The sequence below is a fragment of the Humulus lupulus genome, chromosome 8 (assembly GCF_963169125.1).
Source record: "Humulus lupulus chromosome 8, drHumLupu1.1, whole genome shotgun sequence".
In the NCBI taxonomy this organism is placed as follows: Eukaryota; Viridiplantae; Streptophyta; class Magnoliopsida; order Rosales; family Cannabaceae; genus Humulus; species Humulus lupulus.
The window spans coordinates 173,947,392-173,960,965 of NC_084800.1; positions in this window are offsets into that span (position 1 = coordinate 173,947,392).

Sequence of the window (13,574 nt, forward strand, 5' to 3'; positions counted from 1 at the left end):
AGTAGATACCGCTCTCAGTGGTTTTTGGTTGTTGTCGGCACTGTTAACATAAATGTAAAAGTATATTACATATACTTGTTAGTATACTTATAATTTAAATCTTATGTTTTATAAAGTTGAATGTTACTTACTTTTGGACTATAATACTTTAGACTTACAACTCTTTTTCCTTTTTCCATATCATATAGCGTGAAAGCACTATACATAATAAAATTATTTTAATTAGCAAACATGTTTTATTAAAAAGAGAATATACTTTAAGGAATGAAACTTATATAAACTTACAGCCTAACTATATTTTTAATCTCAATGCGTAATTGAAGGTCAATGGGATCCAAGAACGCCGCTGAATGTGAGTGAGGTTGAAATGGCAATAACATCTAATGTTCACTAGAAAACAAACAATCAAATATTTAGAAGAAGACTATATGAACTTAACATTTCGAAACTCAGTATATTTGTTCTATGCCTGCGCACCTTGTTTCTTTTTTCTTAGTTCAGCCCACTGAGGAGATAATCTCTTAGCAACGAATCCTTCCCAATCATCTTGTTTGATCCAGTTGCTCGATGCATCTGGTGGATGGGCAAGAAGTTCAGGAGCTTTTTCTTTGTACTTTTCAACTTTATTTTTTGTTAGCCAACTCTTCTAATCTCTCCATCGGTCCCCGGCTTCACTCAAAACTTTAGCTTTAGATGTGGCATGTACATCGAATGACTCCTACATAAATAAACAAAATAATTAATCAATTAATAAACAACTATATATGTTCACTCATATACAAGTTAATAAAATTTAAAAACTTACATTAATTTCCTTCCAAATCAGCTCTTTAGTTTCATTTGGGACCAACCTCCAGTCATTGATATTCAGAGGAATGTGACAACGTGCCAACACTCCAATACGACTTGCCATCTTCATTGCCCCATTTCCAATTGATATCCCCAATTGATTATACTCTTCCACTAATTTTCGACCCTCACTTCTAGCCTTTATGACATCAGCACAAACTGTTTTTCCCCTATATATCTTCGAAATTTTAACTTCTTGTGGGATTTCACTCATCTCATCATTGTCATCGCCAAATGGGTCAAAATCATCATCAGATAAAAGGGGATCCATACTTGTGTACCTACATTTGAAGAATAATAAAAGTTAGCTCTCAAAGTATTGCATTGGTTTCCCACCAAAGGTTGATAAAACAAAATGCAAAGTACCTTGTTCTAAAAGTGTTTTCATGTAAAAATCACTTAATTTGTCAAGTAACACTTAATTTTCAAACCATAAACCTTCACCATCCTCACATAAACCAATGTTTGCATCCTCAATGGTGACATCAAGAAGTGGTGCATCAAGCACAAAAGTTTCTTGTTTGAGTAAAACATCGCCGTTGTGAGATTCTTTTAGGTGATAGTCTTTTGGTTGGCTTGTTAACACAATCGACCAACGAGCATCTAAAGGATAAGTGACATAGAAAAATTTCTTGGCTTGGAGCGCCATTATAAATCGGTCAGATTTGTGCACTATTCGATTCAAGTCAACCATTGTAAATCTGAATTTCTCTTGTTTAACCTCGCTATCACTCTTCACCCAATCTCATAAAAAAAGAGGAATTCGAACATTTTTATAATCTAAATCCTAAATTTCTTTGATAACTCCGTAGAATGTCATATCACACTCTATGAGATTTTTATCTTTCGAACTAGATACTTGAAAGGTTTTGGCGACAATGCTAACACCATAATTTTGTGTCTTTCTACTATTATCACGATCCATTGTATTAAATTGAGTACCATTTATATAATAAGATTGATATTTAATCACATTAAATGTAAGGCCTCGTGATATCCATTTTAATGATTCCGACACTGTATTAGGTGTTTTACTTAATTCAATTAGGACCTACAAATAAAAAATAAAAAATAAAAAAAATTAGATATATAAAATATAAAAATATCATCCCAGCTTAAAACTAGGCACACGAAGCACAAAACAATAATTTTTTTACTTGATTTTCTAACCAAGTGCTAAAATTTCGATAATGTTCATCTTGTAGCATTTTTGATTCTTCGACTTAGTTGGATAGGAACTTTTTATCCAATTGAAATGCTCCCTTAAAAATAGAGTGATCCAAACTTCATTATTGTTTTCAAAGTTAACTACTTATATCGTTAAATTGTTCAAAAGAATTAGAATTAAAAGTATCTTACTCGATGTAAGGTTGAACATCGTTAATATTTTGTAAGACTAAGCGATGAGCTTCATCTCGATCAACTTGATTTATTTCTGAAACTACACCACCTCTTCCACCTTTACTAATTTCAATCTCAATTCGAGATGGATATACCCCAACATTTGAAACACCTGACAAGTAATCTGAACAAAATTCAATTGCTTCTTCAACGATATAAGATTCAATAATACAACCCTCAAGTCTGCTTCTATTTCTAACATAACTTTTTAAAATCTTCATATACCTTTTAAAAGGGTACATCCATCTTAAATACACTGGTCCACACAATCTCACTTCTTTCACCAAATGAACTGTTAGGTGAACCATAATATAAAAAAAGGTGGAAAGAATTGCTCCAACAAACACAAAGTGTATATGATTTCTGATTCAAGTTTGTCCAACTTAGAAACATCTACCACTTTACAATAAAGAGATTTAAAGAACAAGCAAAATCTTGTGATGGCATTCCGAACCTTTTGGGTAAGACAGAACGAATAGCAATTGGTAGGATATGTTGTAAAAGTGTATGATGAACGTGAGATTTCAACCCAACTAAATTCAAGTTTTTCATATCTACCAATGTCAAAATCTTGGAGGAATAACCTTCTGGAACTTTCACATTGGCCAAACAATGAAAAATTCCTCGTTTCTCTTCTTTATTCAAGGTATAACAAGCTGATGGTAAATATGTTCGTTTCTCACCAACCTTTGGTGCTAAATTTGTACGCACACCCATATCTTTTAAATCTAGTCGAGCATTAATTCCATCCTTACTTCGTTCAGGAATATTCAACAATGTATTAATAAGGCTATCAGACACATTTTTCTCAATATGCATGACATCCAAATTATGACGTAGGACCAAATACTCCCACTATTCAAGCTCAAATAATATAGACTTCTTCTTCCAACAAACCTTAGGATCAATTTGAACCTCCTCACCATTTTCATGTCCTCTCTTTCTTTTCATGCTCTGTTTGTGCTTTCTTAGTTTGAATTGGACTTTTTCAACTTTTCAACCAATTGTCTTCCAAATAATGGTTGTGGAGCCATTGCAAACTCTTGTGAACCATTGAATGGTTTTTCCCATGTTCGGAAGACATGATCGCGGGGTAAGAACTTTCTGTGTCCCATGTAACAAATCTTTCTAGAGTGCTTCAAATATTGAGAACATGTGTTCTCCTCACAGATAGGACATGCCTTGTACCCTTTCACACTAAACCCGGATAGGTTGCCTAACGCAGGAAAATCATTAATGGTCCATAACAACACAGCTCTAAGTTTGAACTCTTCCTTCCTATATTCATCATAAGCATCAACACCTTCATACCATAGAGTGCTTAAATCATCAATAAGAAGAGCTAGATATACATCAATATCATTTCCGGGTTGTTTAGGACCTGATATCAACAATGTCAACATAGTAAACTTCCTCTTCATACACAACCATGGTGGTAGATTGTAAATGGCAAGCATAACATGCCAACAACTATATTTACTACTTAGGGAAGTATGTGGATTAATTCCATCAGCAAAAATGCATAAGCGAATATTTCTAGGTTTGTTACCAAACTCAAGCCATTTCCAATCGACTCTATTCCAAGCAGGCGAGTCAGCTGGATGTCTAAGTTTACCATCCTGTATTCTATCATTGTCATGCCATGTTAAGTTTTTAGCATGATCAACATTTCGATAAAGTCGAATCAAACGAGGTATAGGTGATAAGTACCATAAAACTTTTGCAGGAACTCCTACCCTAACCTCACCAGAATTTTTTTTCTTCTTCCATCTTAACTCACCACAAGTCGGACATGCATTGCATCAACCAATCTTTTTCGATATAGGATGCAGTTGTTAGGACAAGCATGAATTTTTTCATATTGCATGCCTAACGAATGCAATGTCTTCTTGCCTCATAAAACGACAATGGCATTTCATTATTTTCGGGTAATAACTCTCCTAAAAAGGAAATTATATCCGTAAAGCTCTTATCACTCAACCCATGTTTAGTTTTTATATTATACAACCTAAGAAGTGTTGACAGTTTGGTGAACTTATTACAACCAGGGTAAATGGGTTTCTCAGCATTCTCTAACATGGATTGAAATTTTCCTTGATCAAAATCTGATTCAAATTGTGCGTCACCTATCATTTTTGCAATGTCATATCTCTCATCATCATTCACATAATCACAATTATTCTTCTTAGATGGAGATTCTCTACTAAATGTGATTTTTTCTCCATGCATAAACCACATCTTATAACATTGATCTATTCCATACTTAAATAAGTGACCCTTTATCTCAGTGATTTTCATTCTTTGAACATTACCACACTTAATACAAGGGCAACAAATGTTATTAGGATCTTTAGCATTTCTTGCGCAAAACTCCAAGAAATGCTCAACTCCATCCTTATATTTCACTGATAATCTATCTGCTGACATCCATTCTTTATCGACTGTCATTATTTTGTCTCAAAATATACACACAAAAAAATCTATTTTCAGAATTATGTTCAATTAAATAATCTAAAAAAAATTCAAAATATAAGAAACTTATTTACTTCCAATAAAGAGATTCCCTTTGTTTTCTATCTAGGTTAATATGACTCATAAATGGCTTGGTTTCTCAGGTTATCTTTTGTTGTGATTCATATTAGCTCTTAAAGCTTTTTTGACATGTAATGGATTTGGTACAAGTAAAACCACCGAAAAGAGGAGGATGAAATAATTGGGGAATTGAACAATAAATGAAATGGGTTATTAAAATGGGTGAGGAATTATTTATTAAGAGGGTTGGAATCAATGTTTGGTTTTAATACACTACTACAAAAAAGGGTTTTTAAGACTAGCATTGCGAGTCCTAAAAAATATTTTAGGACTCGCAGGGCGCGAGTCCTCTATTTGAGAGCCCTTAAAAACTGGGGGTTTTTAGGACTCGCAAATGTGCGAGTCCTAAAAAGTTTTATTATTAATTTTAAAAAAATGAATTGGTGGCCAAAGCTCCCGCTGGAGCTCCGGCAACAACGGCGGCGCCACCACCAGTGACGGTGGTTCGAGAAAACAATGATTGGCTTTCGAAGCCTAAGGCTCGGGGAACGTCGTGGTGGTGGTGGTTCTTCGTGGAACGGAATGTGGTGGCCGGATTTGAGGTAAAAAGTTTCGGACTCCATAGATTCTGATGAACACCAAAAATGAAATCCGGCGACTTCTAACCCGATCCTTGGTTGGGTTTTGCTCGCATGAAAGTGTTGAGTACGATGGTGGTGGTGACTCGACTCACAACGACCCAAGGTGGTCGGAATCTCGTCGAAAACTTTGGGAAAACCCAAAACCGAGATCTTCTCTGTTGTCCATCTTAGGAGGCGCGTGAGGGCTTGAGCTCGCGAGGGTCGAAGCTTCGGTGGCCTCCGAAGCTCCCTGGCCGGCGCGTGTTGCAGGTGGCGGCGGGGAAGGTGGCGGTCGGGCTCGGAAAACTTTCAGCGAGAGAGAGGAGAGAGAAAGAAGAGGGGGCTGATAAGTGTGGTTTTTTTTTTTAATTTAGTTATTTATAAAACTTTAATTTTTTTTAGGAAACGTGCGAGTCCTAAAATAAATTCTTTAAGGACTCTCAACGCGAGTCCTAAAAAGTCCAGGAGATTGGAGGGAATTTGTGATTTTTTGAAATTCAAATTTTTAGGAGACATATAAGTTTTTAGGACTCGCAACGCAAGTCCTAAAAAGTCCTGGAGGTGTTTTTTTAAAACCCAAAATCAAACATTTTTAGGACACACGTTGCGAGTCCTAAAAATTCCAGAAGTTGTTTTTAGGACTCACATATATGTGAGTGTCCTAAAAAAGTGTCATAAAAAGATGCTTTTGTAGTAGTGATAAAAACTATAAAAAATGGATAAATTGGATTAGATGATGGGTTATGCTAATATGGATGGATGAGAATGAGAATTGGCAATGGACAGCGTGCCGTAAAGTGCCACCACCACCACCACCACCCAAACCATCTGTGGAGACAACCCACTTTTAGTTGTACAATGGAATTTGCTTCAAACTCTCATTTTGTTTATTCTCTATGGTTTTATATATTATTCATTATTTCAAAAATATTTGATGAGAACTTCTTATGTTATTTGACCCAAGTGGCCTACCAGAGAATAATAATACTAATAAGATTTATTAATTAAAAACAAATTCTGTAAGTGGGTACATCAGAGGGTGGCTGGCTGGTTGAGTGGACTTTGTATGTTTGGAGAAGATTGTTTTGTGTTTTGATTCATTGTTGCTGCTAAAAATTTTAAACATAGAAAATGGTAATGGCTCTCTTCTCTGTTTTAAAAATCCAAATTAATAAAGGTGTTAATCATTTGACTTTTGGGTGTGCATTTATTTATTTATATATATATACACACAGACATAATAAATGAGATATATATATATTATATTATGTTTCACAAGATTGAGACAAGCTATTAAACTCTGTGTCTTGTCATCTTCATTCATATCAAATATCAAATCATAATTCTTTTGAAAAATTACTTAATAACTTTGTCTTTGACCAAATAATGTTATTGCATTGAATTAGAAGTTTCAATTCAAAACCAAAACTTGTTTAGTTTTTGGTCAAAAACTTGGAGCTTCTCGTTCGTAGAAATATCCTTGTTGGAATTGAAACTATGTTGGAATCAATGTTTGGTTTTAATAAAAACTACAAACATTTGATAGATTGGATTGGATGATGGGTTATGCTAATAGGGATGGATGAGAATGAGAATTTGAAATGGACAGCAGTTTAATTTTTTGTGTAAAAATTAAAAAAAAAATATATATATTTAAGGACTAAAGAGCATGCAGATCAGTTTGAAGATTCTTTGCAGATGTTTGAAAGTTTGAAGTAGTCAAAATATATGACTACTTGAGCTTTATTTGAATATAAATGAAATTGAAATGTTAATCTTTCATAATCTAAATCATTCATACTATTTTTTATGATTTAAAACGGACAACACTTCCCCTATATTTGTAACCTAACCATCTGGCAATATCAATACAAATAATTCAATTAATTCAAACAACAAACAATTTTTCTTCCTTATATCTCCCCCAGCACGCAAATATATAGATATTACAGAACCTACTTCACTAAGACATGCAAGTTCTCAACCTTCCGTTATCTCACCGCAGCACACAATTATAATCACAGAACCTACTTCACTATAGATGAATATTTAAGATATTCAAGCTCCTCTAACATACACTTGTATAATTTTAAAAAGAATAAAAGAATATACCTCTGAATATGTTTAAACAATTAGAATCCAAATTAATAAGTTTTAACCATTAAAACATACCTGAGATGATCTATTTGAACTTTAGATTGCTTTCTGAAGTAAAAATCTGAGATCAAGAGTTTTATCCCAAAAAGCCTTTCAAAAACATGAAATAAAATAAATAAAAGAGTAATAAATTTATGCTTAAATCCTTGTCAACATTTACTTTCTAAAATAATAATACTAAGCTACCAAGCTAAGTGAGTACAAAATAATAATAATGGTAACAATATATATATATATATATATTTAAGGGGCAAAGTAATGTTCCTAGTAATTGTTCTAAAGTAATGTGTTATATCCCCTAGATACTTACCTTCAACTGTTCTATATTCTCATGAAATTTATTGAGATTCCAAGAAGTAGGAAGAAGTGAGTAAGTCACAAAAACAGTAAGGCATGATAATAAAATTAATTACAATAATAAAATATTATGTCTCTATATATAGTGTGGGTACGTTGCTTAGCTAGTGCTGTAATTTTACAAAAATTAGTTTTAAATTGAGTGGCATTATTATCAAATCAAGTCAAGTACTTACCTACCTACATCCACTAATTGGCATTTAAGTCTATATAGCTTTCCTATTATATAAGCATGCACAAAGTATTGCATTTTTACAACTTTTTTCAGCAATAATATCGATAAGATTGCAAGAACTAACTCATCGTTACTCATTACATCTGTCCATGCATCATTATAAGTGCTTTAGTATAATAGCTACAAAGCAATAATAATGGTAAGAATATATATATATATATATATAAAAATAAAACAATAAAAATGCATTATGAAACTTCTCAAGCATTTTATCAAACACTTTGTGTGCATCTCAAAATCCAAACTAACATTTAATTTACAACTACAAATTCAGATCATAAATTTTGAGATTTTAGAATTTTAAACTTTGAAATCTTTAAATCTATACAAAGAAATCAAATAATAAGTCAAAAATACAATTAAACATACATAAAACATAAATCTAAATACCAAAATAACAAATATTAATTCCTTGTTACCTCTATTGGTTACCTCTTCCATGATATCCTTGTTTTTAAGCAACTGTAAGAAGGAAAGAAGTTAAGAGGAATTCTAACTTTTAGTACTTTCGAATAAAATAACATCCCAAATTTATGTTTCGTGTGTATAAAATAATCAATGGCAAACAAATAAGAGGTGAAATTAAAAAAAAAAAAACAGAAAGCATTTAGATGAATTTGGGCAGGAAAAAACATATTACATGTTCTACAAGTGAGGTTTTGGTGTACCAAGGTGCAACAGAATTTGTTCTAATGTTGTCTATGGCCCATTCACAAGCCAGATTTTTAGTGAACTGATTTATTGCAGCTGAATATATAGAGAAAGATAAAGGCCTACTATTTTGGGTGTCATTTTTGGTAACTGTAGTTATTAACAGTTTAGAGCATGGTGGGTAAGTTGGTATGATTTTTGAGATGTATAGAAAATTTGCTGGGTTTTATAAGCACATGGAAGAGACTATAGAATCGACTTTGAAGGAAAGAGAAGCTAGTAAGAGAGAAAATGGGGAATTGTTTAAAGTCTAAACGGCACTTTAGCTTGGAAGAAGCTTGTCAGACCTTACAGACCTAGCAAATAATGATATATATATCTCCCACGGCAAAACACGCTGAAGAGGAATTTGCAAGCAAGCTTTTCAGATTAAATTTGGTTCAGTTTCTCTTCAATTTCATGTACCATAGTATACATATAGTAGATATATATAGGTAATAAATAAGTGTTACAAGTGTTTTAATCAATTTAGATCAATGTACTCATGAATTCGTAAGTCAAATTTTCATATATATGAAGCTAATGTCAATTTTTTTTTCAATCAACATGAAAGGATATCCATAAGAAAGTGAAAGTTCTCAATTAAATATATGAGATCAATACATATGCGACCAATTTTTAAAATTCCAAATGCAAGAGATAGCATCAAATTATTTTAAAATGCCAAATGCAAGAGAACGGCTACTCACCTTTGCTTGCCGCATATACGCTTCCGCTACTGCCAAACTAGAAACACGGAGTCGACGGCGTCGTGGTGGGTTGGCTGGAGGAGGCTGAATGGTTTTAGCTGGAAGGTGGAGACTTTTTCGGCAGTTGGAAGGTGGAGGCTATTTCAGCTGGAAGAAAGAAAGGAGGAAAAAGGGAAAGAGGGAAAAATTGAGGTTTGGGGGGAAAAAAAATTAGCCGCTTAATTTTAATAATCACATATTTTAACTGTCGGCATTGCTCCAATAAATTTTATAAAAAAATATTTAAGCATATATATATTAATAAAAATATCATAATTGATAAATTTATATATTAAATTTTTTTTATAATATTTTTCCAATTAATAAAACAATTCTTTTTTTAACAATACAAATTTTATAATTGTGTTAAAGAATAATATAGTTAATTTAATTTATAAATATGTTAAAGAATAATAAATTTAAATTTTAATATAAAAATTATTATATAAATACAAAAGATAATAATATGAAAAATTTAGAAACAAAAAAATCTATTCTTATAAGTTTTTAATAATTTTTATAAATATATATATTTACATAATTTAGATTATTTTTAAAATTATAATATTCATTAATTTTTTTACAATATTTTTCCAGTTAATAAAACAACTCCTTTTTAACTAATACAAATTTTACAAATGTGTTAAAGAATAATATAATTAATTTTATAAATATGTTCATGAATAATAAATTTAAAGTTTGATATAAAAATTATTATAAATACAAAAAATAATAATATAAAAAATTTAGAAACAAAAAAATCTAGTTTTAAATTTTTTTAATAAATACATAATTTTTATAAATATATGTTTACATAATTTAGTTTATTTTTTAAATTATATTATTCATTAATTTTTTTACAATATTTTTCCAATTAATAAAACAACTATATTTTAACTAATACAAATTTTATAAATGTGTTAAAGAATTATATAGTTAATAATATAGTTAATTTTATAAATATATTAAAGAATAATAAATTTAAATTTTGATATAAAAATTATTATAAATACAAAAGTAAATAAAAAATTTAGAAATAAAAAAAATCTAGTTTTAAAAGTTTTTAATAAATACATAATTTTTATAAATATATATTTACACAATTTATTTTTTTTTATAAAATTATATTATTCATTAATTATAATTTTTTATTTGAATTTTGGCGACATTTTATGACTATCGACATTGGACTTTTATTAACTGTTGGCGTTAGGGTCAATAGCGACACATTTTAACTGTCGGCATTGGTCTCGAATTAACTGTCGGCGTTGGGCTCAATAGCGACACATTTTAACTGTCGGTATTGGTCTAGAATTAACTGTCGGTGTTGGGGTCAATAGCGACACAAGATAACTGTCGGCATTGGTCTCGAATTAACTGTCAGCGTTGGGGTCAATAGCTACAGTCAAAAGTAACAGTGACAGTTATTAGCTCTCAGCATTGGTCTCTAAGCCTACATTTTTTAACCGTCGATGTAGAGTCCCGCTAAGCAACTACGACAGTCAACAGAGTTGACTGTCGTGGTTGGGTGTCGCAAAAGCCAACTTTTATAGTAGTGTGATGAGTATATATGTTTTGTAAATAAATCTTTCTAAGAACCTAAAAGAAGATTCACAAGCCTCCATATATATATATATATATATATACTAGATACAAGCAACGTGCAATATGCTTGCACGTTTACTTAGTTTTATTTATAGAATTTATTAATTATTTTTATTAAATTTATATTAATATCATATAAATTTCAAATAAATATTCTACTTTAATTAAATAATTTGTTTATTTTTGTTTAACTTTATGTTTGTTCTAGTTTTTGAATTTAGGAGTGCCAACAAGAGAGTATATATTATATGTTTAATGTAATATTAAATATTATATGCGGATTTTAAATTTAAGTTTCTTGCTATTTTTTTTAAAAAAAAAAAAGTAATTTGTTGCTAATTGATAGTAGATTATATTATATCTTTAATATTGTTGACGCGGTTCTTCGGCAACATGTAATTAATAGAATATAGAGTGGGATTAGTGCTAAATAATGAACTGTAACAGATGAATGATCTCAAAGCAAAATGATGACACAAATACTTTTTTAGGTGGTTCAAAGGTTAAAATCCTTCTAGTCCACCAACCAATATTATTGCTATCTTTCTGATATTCTTTACAGGGTATTTCTTTACAAAAAAAATAGAATCCAACCCCTTGCAACTCCCAGGGTCTCCATATTTATAGGGAGAGGGCATATGGGGGTTGGCAAGGGGGGTCATCCCGTGACCTTCTTACCCATCATGTCACTTCTGTGACATTCATGATTAATTCCTAAAACCTGACAATGAAGTGTGGTCTAATCAATAGGTAAGGGGGATAATGGGTCGCATGGCCCAACCTAGTCGTGGGCGCCTGAACACGCACGTTTATGCTGCGTGTCCGAGAATTCAGGGATGGATCAGACACGTGATGTTTGATATATGCATGTTTACATTACATGGTTGACTTTATAAGGGGTCAGAGGTGCCAACTCAAGCTCGCACCTCGAGCTTGATGTACTCTTAGTTCGCGGTGTCCATACTCCTGATCCGACTCTTAGTAATCTCATTAAGCCTTTGGTTACCTTGAGCTAAAGAGGTAGGACCTGGTAACAGCAGCTCCGGGTACGTGACATTCACATGGCTGATATAATTATGTCATTTCTTAGCTCGCTAATAGCCCGTGGATATTAAGGGCGTACAAATATGATATTTTTCTAATAAGTGAGTTTAAATTTAATTAAATTTTATTGAAGTTATAAAACGTAAGATTTTATTATTTTAAAATAATTATCATTATAAAATATCTCAAAAATATCATATTTTAATTTGTTTAATTATTTATTATTTTTAAATAATTATCATTGTAAAATATCTCAAAAATATCCTATTGTATTTTTTTTTGAATTATTTATTTTATTTTATTTTATTTAAGTTTAAGTGTTTACAAACTATAGTTAAATATAAGAATATTCCGTTAAAGTTAACATTAAAAAAAATAAAAATCATTAAAACCAAGAATTTCCGTTATCTACACACTTATTATATAGAAGATATATATATATATATTTATATATACATAATAATTCATCCAATCACATTCACCTCAATGAGCCAGCTATAAGGGATTGTTTATAGTATGTATTTTTTCCACTTCTAATAATAAATATATATATATATGAGTAATGATATGTTGAACCAAAATATGCACCTAAACATTATACTTAGTGATGTAATAGTTTAGTCTAACTAATCATATTTATCTAAATTGGAACTCATTGTGTTAAAAAACAATGTCAGGTCACCGAGTCTAATATTTGAGTGCATATTTTGGGTGCACATACCATTAATCATATATATATATATAGAAAGAGAAAAAAAATTCTAGTTTCTATGCTTAATGGGAGGTCCTAATAAAAAAATGTTAGGGATTTTGAACATTTCAAAATAATGTCAATTGTTGCTACTATACCAAAAATACCCCTCATATAATTTTCCCTCCCACTTCCTCTTCTCTCTTTTCTCTCTCTCTCTCTCTCTCTTTTTCTCTCTCTGTTCACTCGATCTTTGTCACCTCACGGCACCACCAATACCAAATTTCTTATAGAAAAACCTCCATAAACACTTAGAAAAAAAAAGTATTATTCAAAATTTTTTATGTGGGTGGGACCCACCTAAGTAAAAAGAAGTCAATACTCCTTTTTTCCTTTTCTTCTTCTTTTTCCCTTCTCTCTCCCCGAAACATCTTCTTCTTCCTCTTCTTCTCTCTTTTTCTTTTTCTTTTCTTTCCTCTGTTTTCTCTCCAAAAAAACCAGGCCCACAACCCAGTTGGACCACCATCGGAGCAGCATTTTCAACACGCAATGGAGTTACAGCTTCTCTGACCGGGGAGGATAGAAACCCCAAAGTTTGGTGACCATCGGAGCAAGGACGCGCCCGTACGACCACTCGGAAGTTT